Below are 8,215 nucleotides of genomic sequence, written 5' to 3' on the forward strand. Positions count from 1 at the left end.
ATTCGAACCCACAATCATAGGTTTCTGGCGTGCCCAAGGGACGCAACTCTGCACAGCGAATCGCGGCGCCTTAGACGACTGGGCCACCCGTGCCCCCCTCTATGCTATGAATACACAATGCCATTTTGAAAGTGGTCAAATGTAACACATGTTATATTTGGGATAACACTTTCTTAGTGTATTCATAGCTTTTGGCCATGGGAGACGTGCCAATTTACACTCGTCAGAAAGGTACACAAAGTTCGTGTTCTAGGCTACCAGTTGTCGAACTTTCATTTTTGTGTGGAAGCCTCGGTGGATGAGTTGATAAGATCGCTGACGGGACTCCACCCCAAAAAAGTACGCGAATCTGTACTTTACTAAGAAGGTGTTATCCCAAATATAATATTTGTTACATTTGACCACTTTCTAAATGACATTGTGTATTCATACAAAACACGTGTTCAGGCTAATATCGTCCTTTCAACTCAAATATTGTCATTTCATGTTAACGACATTCATTCACGTTTGCGGCACCACATATTGTAAAACTATCTCTAAATTTGAATACAGCACATGCAATGAATCGGTGATACTTACTGATAAAATGTGTTTGATCGTGTCTCTGAAAACAGTTACGGTATCTGTTTATCACACTGAACCTTATTGAATCAGGTATTTTGTCAGCCTGAAATAGCCCATGATTCGTAACGTGTTACCAAGTTATTGGCATATTTCAGTCTGGTGATGGAAACACTGTCGCTGCATATCAACATCGCTATATATATATATGGCGGCCTATTTACGAAGCTGTCTTAGCGCTAAGATTGGCGCAAATATGTCGTAGCGAAAAACGTCTTAGTTAAGTCTATTCTCGAAGCTGTCTTAGCGCTAAACTAAGCCGTGCCAGTTATATTCGTACGATCCATAACGGTTTATAATGTTTCGCGTAGCGTCAATAATGCTCGGAACCGTGTTAAATTTGACATGACGTCACTTTGATCACGTGACCGTCACGTGATGTCCTTCAAAGTGTCTCTTCTTTGAGTGGCATTTAGAAGTTGGAATGGTAACTAAGACAACATTGTTATTGATAACGGTGTTAGAATCTACACCGAAACGTCGCCCAATTGAAATAAAGAAGTTGCTCATCCATAACAATTTTGTCTTAGCTTCAAAGTGTCGTCTGCTTGATCAAAACATACGATAATCAGTGCAAACATGGGGAGAAAATCTAAGGAATTGAGTAGTGATTTAAAAAGAATAGCGTTAAAGTTAAAAGAAGAGGGGGAAAGTTATCGAGCGATTACTGACCTGTTGGGGGTTCCCAAGTCTACTTTGGGTAGTATTTTAGCTAAAGTTAAGCGAACGGGTTCGGTAGAAAACATCCTGAGACAAGCTAGACAAAAAAAGTTGTCAGACAGAGATCGCACCGCGCTGTTCAGACTCGTTAAAAATAATAGACAGAGACCTTTGAAGGATATCACTGGTAATTTCAATTCGGTGAGAGACCAATCTGTCTCGAAAAGAACAATTCAAAGGGAATTACACCGAGAAGGATTTTACAGACGCATCACGAAAAAAGATGGTTGTTAGGGAAAACGTGTCTTGTGGTGTCGGAGTATGAGGAAAAAAACTGTCAATTATTTTTGGAAGAATGTTATCTTTACTGATGAGAGTCAGGTGGTTATTGGAAATAATAATCGTGTATACATTTGGAGATAGGAAAATGAAGCCGATCGACCCGAGTGCGTGTGTCCCCCTGGAACCAGGAAGTTGAGTTTGGTGGTGTGGGGGAGTATCAGTTATGATGGTGTGGCGACTTTGGTGCGTGTAAATGGTAATAACATCAATGCCCAGAAATACATAGAAATTGTGGACAATAATTTGTGGCCAGTAATTTGTAGACATTTTCCAGACAATAACTATATATTTCAAGACGACAATGCGCCCGTTCATAGGGCAAATATTGTGAAAAAATTCATCGCCGACAATGCCATAAAAACGATGGATTGGCCAGCACAATCACCGGATTTAAATGTTATAGAAAATGTTTGGCTAAAACTAAAGAAAAAACTACAGGACACCGTAAACGACATCACTAACCAAGATCAGCTGTTTGAAGCGATCCCTATCACTTGGCAGGACATTGAGCTAGACTTTATTCGTGGCCTTTATGAATCTATTCCACGCCGGATATCTAAAGTTCTGACTATGAAAGGGGATCTTACCAAGTATTAAGGTATGTAGATAATTTTTTCATTAATAAATGACGCTCTTTAAAAGCGAGTCGATATGTAAACAAACGGCGGCCATTTTGGATCGTACGAATATAACTGGCACGGCGTAAGACAAAAAATAAGACAGGGTCTGACCTGTCGTAAACCTGTCTTAGGTATCCATCATGGCGTCCTACCTATTGCTCGGGCTTCTCGATAGAGAAAAGCAATCAACCCTAACACCTTCCAGGAAGAAAATATTCCGTGACAGGACGAGTCAGCTGGACACGTTAGATGACACGCATGCCATAAATCGGCATGCCATCATACAAATTATTGCGAGTGTGGGGTCCTACCTCGAACGACCGACCAAGCGTTCGGTACCTCTATCACCCGAAATGCATGTTTTGATAAATCTACGGTACTTGGCAAAAGGTGGTTTTCAGTCTGAAATCGGGGACCTGCACGGCGTCAGTCAACCTACCTAGTGTATCGAGGGTGATACACAAAACCATAAATCTACTGTGCAAACATCTGAATTTGATACACTTTCCAAACGATGCCACAACCCGTCAAAACACAAAAGAAAGATTTTATGACATAGCTGGGTTCCCCAATGTAATAGGGTGATCGCTATTATTAGACCACCGCATGATGAGGAGGTCGCTTACGTGTGCCGTAAGGGTTACCATGCCATCAATATTCAAGCAATATGTGATGCTGATCTCCGGTAATTGTACACGGTTTTGTAATAGTAATGAAATTGTATATTGAATGAGAAAGATACATACTGCTATTTCATACATCGCCACGATCCGATAAATTTACCGCCTCGCATAGTTGACCTTGACCATGACCCATTGTGCCCCGTGTGTGTTGTTATTTCCCTTTGTAAAGAAAATTAGAGTGATGTCCCCTTTTCACGTTCACTTCCAAGCTCCTCACAGCGAAAGTACGTTCCCGGAGCTCTATGTTACCGAGATGTCACACGCTGGGAAGGAGCTTGGTTCACTTCCGCCGAGTAAACCTCAAAATGGCGGCAAATAACAATATTGGCGTTGATGATGAATTCAATCAAATGACAGTTAAAGAATTGCGTGAATACCTACGGGAACGAAATAAAAAGGTGACTGGGGTAAGAGCACAAGTTTTAGCGCGAGCAAGAGGGGCTAGGGCACTTCGTTTGGATGCAACACCCTTAGTACAACCCAGTAAAGGCGTTATATCTATGCAACGGAAGCTCATCACACCAAGCGGATATCGAATGCCATTCTTTGAGGGACCTCTCATTCACTTTTGTTAATTTATAATAATTAATAAATAAACAGATTATTGATATTGTTGCTTATTAATATGTGACATCTTTAGCTGATTACATTAAAAATAATTATTATTTAGGGTGAAATAGAGGAAACATGACTGTCATTTTATATGCATTTGATTGTTATTTCATAATATTAAAGCTAGAATCCAAATAATATTAATAAATATAACTAATTTTGTTTTTGCAGTGCCGGGGAGGCTTGTAATCATGTATCAGCCCTGCTTCATGCCCTTGCAGACATTAGTCAGAAGAAAAAGGATGGTTTGCTTTCATGCACATCATTTGAGTGCAAGTGGAAAATTCCCAGAAAAAGGAAGTTGGATCCAATGAAATTGGATGACTTGAACCTGATGTCAAGTGGCAGGAAGAGTCAACAAAAAGGTACTGGGACTACACAAGGTACTAGAACAATCAACAAAAGATCAATGTGTCCCAACCATGCCAACAGCAACATGCTGCGGACAACAATAAATCTCACAAGATTTAATAAGAAGTTAATTGGTCATGAAACAAAAAGTAAATGTGGATATGTTGTTAATACAACTACTGTAACTCAAGCTCCTGAACCTATGCCAGAACTTCCAAAAATACCATGCATTGATCGTTGTATTCCTGACTATGTTGATATTAAATCGCCAACCTGTCAAACTACCTTTCAAAATGATTTTGATTCCATGAAAGTGTCAGAAAAGGATGTGAGGTCAATAGAGAGAATGACAAGAGGACAACATAAAACAGAGTTTTGGAAGGAAGCCAGATTGGAAAGGATAACAAGTTCACAGTTTGGCAAAGTATTTATCCGACAGACATCTACAGCTCCAGATAGACTTGTTTGTGACCTAATGGGATATCGGGGCGAATTTGGTAACAGACATACCAGATGGGGACTTTCACATGAATCGGCAGCAAGGCGGCAGTATATCAACAAAATGGCAGGTCTTCATCCACAGTTGAAAGTGTCTCAGTGTGGACTTATTGTGAATACAGACTACCCTTACCTTGCAACTAGCCCTGATGGACTTGTGTCATGCACAGATTGTAGTACATGTAGTAATCAACATGGCTTAGTAGAGATTAAATGTCCATCCGTTTTCAGAGATCTAACACCAGAAGAGGCTGCATCAAATACAAACTTCTTCTGCGATATTGTGGACAATAATGTGACTCTAAAAGAAACCATGCATACTACTTTCAAGTACAAGGACAGATGGCCTTGACCAAAAGAACTTGGTGTGATTTTGTGGTGTGGACTCTCAAAGGGATTCCATTGAAAGGATTACATTTGACGAGAACAAGTGGCATCAGATGGTCACAAGGCCTCGCAGTTTCTATCTGTCAGCCATTATTCCTGAAAAATATACCCGATGTGTCCAGCGAGGTGTTTCACTGTATTAGATTGACCGTTGTACTACCATCTTACCAGTTGTTTTACCCTACGCTGACTCAGTCAATTCAATGTTTCACTCAATACCATATCATATCTTCCTTTGATAGTCATAGATACTTACCATTCAGTGGGTGAATTGTTACTTAACGCCGCATTCACGGCGACTGACCATTCAGATAGTATGTCGCTTAGACATAGGATATCTCCTTCTCCGTGTAATTTCTTAAACCATTCTATTAAGCCATAACATATCTTAACATATTTTCTGTAACGTCTTGAAATGACAACATGGACAACATCATTAAAGAAAATCATCAAGCGTTTATTTCTTTCATTTTTAGTTATTGTTACAAAAATTAGAACCATGGGACTATGATCCTGCTGTCACAGCTAAAACATGAAATTGTTTATCTACTTATATGAAGAGTCAGGATTTTTATATCAATGCTTTGATTCAATAAGTAAAACAAAAATAGACAACCAGTAGGTTGTCATGTCAATAGTCATATTGGACAAAAATGGACAAAGTATGGACAAAAATAGACTTATTTGGCTAGACTTATTTGGCTCAATGTTTTTAATACAAAATTGTTGTCATGATACCATGATCATGTGACCATTCACATCTGGAGCTGCAATAAGATTATGTTAATCCTAATTATTACAGAGCAAGCAAGGAACTGTCATCAAAGAAGTAATTGTCATCAATTTATTGGTCATGAGTTTAAGGGGGGGGAGCAGAGTAGTCAAAGCATTACAGATTTTCCAGATTTTTTTTTACAGATTTTGAAATTTTAAATTGGAATTATACCCTGCAAAATTTTGAAATTCTTGACACGTTCCATGTGCCTTTCTACGTGGATTCTCAAGTTTGCTATTCTCCTAGTTTGTTCAATTTCTACAGCAGTCAGCTGTTTCCTCTTATGTTTCTTTGGTGGAATTATTAGGAGTATACCTTTTGGTGTTGTCAAGTCGGAGATTGTAAATCCCTTATCTGCCATGATTGCATCACCTACATCACACAAATCTAAAAGTCCTGATTCTACTGTCAAGTAGTGTATGCTGCAGCCCAGCTGCACAATATGTGCCTTGACATGAACATACCACTGCCACCTTCCCAGGCTGATGAAGTTGCCAGTGATGACACAGTATATCTTGGACCTATTTGTGATGGGTTTCAAACTAGGCATGGTGTAATCCGCCAATTTTTCTCAAGACAGTGAACAATACTGAACATGTTAAAAAAAATTAAACATTCTGACATGAACTGAAATGTTTCTTCCAAATAGTGAGTGAGTGAGTGTGTATTTATGCCGCTTTTCGCAATGTTCCAGCAATATCACAGCGGGGGACACCAGCAATGGGCTTCACACATTGAACCCATGTGGGGATTAGAACCCTGGGTGTTTGGCGCGATGAGCAAACTCTTTAACCACAATGCTACCCCACTGCCCCTCTCCTGAAATAGACTAAGCAGAGTCAAATATTACAACATATATATTTAAATAGGACAACAAAGCTGAAATATTACTTAATGATGAAATGGAATAAGAGGAGACAGGCACTGAACATTCTTTTCTGCTTGTTTCAGCAACAATTTTTCTTCATTTATTTTCAAATTTCTTTCATTTATAGCAAGATTTCTTTCCTCAATACTGAGACGCTGGATTTCTACTGACAGCAACTGCTGCAGGATCTCCACTTTCCTTTCCTCTAAAGCTATCAATTTGTCTCTTGTGGTTGGAATGTGTCCTGAAAATATGAGTAGTATATTCAGTACATCAAATCAAATTGAAACATGAATAAAGGTAATAAATGCTTTTTCCATAATCAAAGTACACAATATATATATGTGAAAGATTTTGGAGATTATTTGTTTTTTCTCACCTTATAACATGTTTTATAATATTGAGTGAACTGACAAAAGTGACATTCATATGAGAAGTGAGAGGAGTTGAAAATCTTTTTAGACAACAAAGCTACATTTTTTTATTTACTTAGTATTTTTTCACTTGTCTTACATGTTATAAATCTTTGTGTGAATGGTCAGACCTGTGATATAGTTGAATTATCGTGACAAGTTGTCAGATCAATGATGTTTAATACCTTCCACAGCTAGTACAGTCTGAACAACTGCTGTTTCTGTTGTGACACAGCTGTGGTGGTGATGGTGGTATAACGAACACTGACTGCTCGTCAGGTAGACAGGCATTTGTCAGGTCTTCAGGAACAACTGAAAGAAAATGAACAATCAGAATGTATAAGTTTTCATGCAACTGACATATTTATGTGTGACATTGACTACACTAACATCTTACAATTGTTTCAATGACATAATGTCGAATATATTTGTAAGTGGAATCTTTATCACTGGTCATTTATAATTAAATAAGATTTAATGTTGAATTAAGATTTTTTTAACTTACATTCATTGACATCACTCTCCAATCCACCTTCACAACCATCAATTTGACAGGAGGGAATCAGTGATACAATCTGTAAATAATTTTTTATGAAGATTGTAAATTTCAAAGATTTGTAACACATAACAATGAAACATTAATAATGTTTTATGTAGTAACCCTGTTCATGATAGATGTGAATATATGTATCAAATGTGAAAACAATTCATACAAGTGATTACAATATATGCTGTGAATGTGTCATTTAGCCTGGCTGATTACATAGAAGTTATAGTAATCTTTGATATGCCAATGTAATCATATTTACCCGCTCTTCAACTTCATTAAGTGGTTGAGGTGGTGGTCCTCCTCCTTTTGCACAAATCTCTCTTTTTAGTGAGGCAGCCTTCCTAAATGCTTGGCTTCTTAATACCAGATTATATCACAGTTTGAATTTGCAAGAAAGTACATTGGATTAGTGTCAATGTTTAATAAATGTATTCCATCATCGCTTGACACTCTTAGTATTGTATATGTTTTCATATAGTTAGCAAATTTGTCTAAACATAGGCAATTCAAAATTAGTTATTGACATGTTCATATCAGCCAGAAATATGTCATAAACATTGATTGATGCTGCTAAAAAAATTCTTGAATATTTATATATATAATGTTAACAGTACTGGGTTCATTTTGTTTTGAATACATATCATACCATCATCAGATATGGCCAATGCACTTACTTAATGTCAGTCCATTTCTTCTTGATCTCCTTCTCATCTTGTTTGACCAAGCTGTTGGCACAGATTCTATTACAAAAAATTACATAATGTCACCAAATAATATCACAATTTTGTTTTAATACTTAATTACTACACATTGTACAAATTGATACCTCTGTACT

The 8,215-nt window shown here is 37.8% G+C and overlaps 1 long non-coding RNA gene across 1 annotated transcript; it reads right to left on the reverse strand.

Annotated features, from left to right (window-relative positions):
- Positions 1-5,727: 5,727 nt before the first annotated feature.
- Positions 5,728-7,921, reverse strand: LOC125377806. The gene is made up of 3 exons (XR_007219828.1): positions 7,336-7,921; positions 7,016-7,142; positions 5,728-6,661 (listed from the first exon to the last, which is right to left on the reverse strand). It is a non-coding gene; the product is annotated as an uncharacterized LOC125377806 (long non-coding RNA).
- Positions 7,922-8,215: the final 294 nt, after the last annotated feature.

Source organism: Haliotis rufescens, unplaced genomic scaffold (genome assembly GCF_023055435.1).
Source record: "Haliotis rufescens isolate VD_foot unplaced genomic scaffold, xgHalRufe1.0.p SCAF_10, whole genome shotgun sequence".
Classification (NCBI taxonomy): domain Eukaryota; kingdom Metazoa; phylum Mollusca; class Gastropoda; order Lepetellida; family Haliotidae; genus Haliotis; species Haliotis rufescens.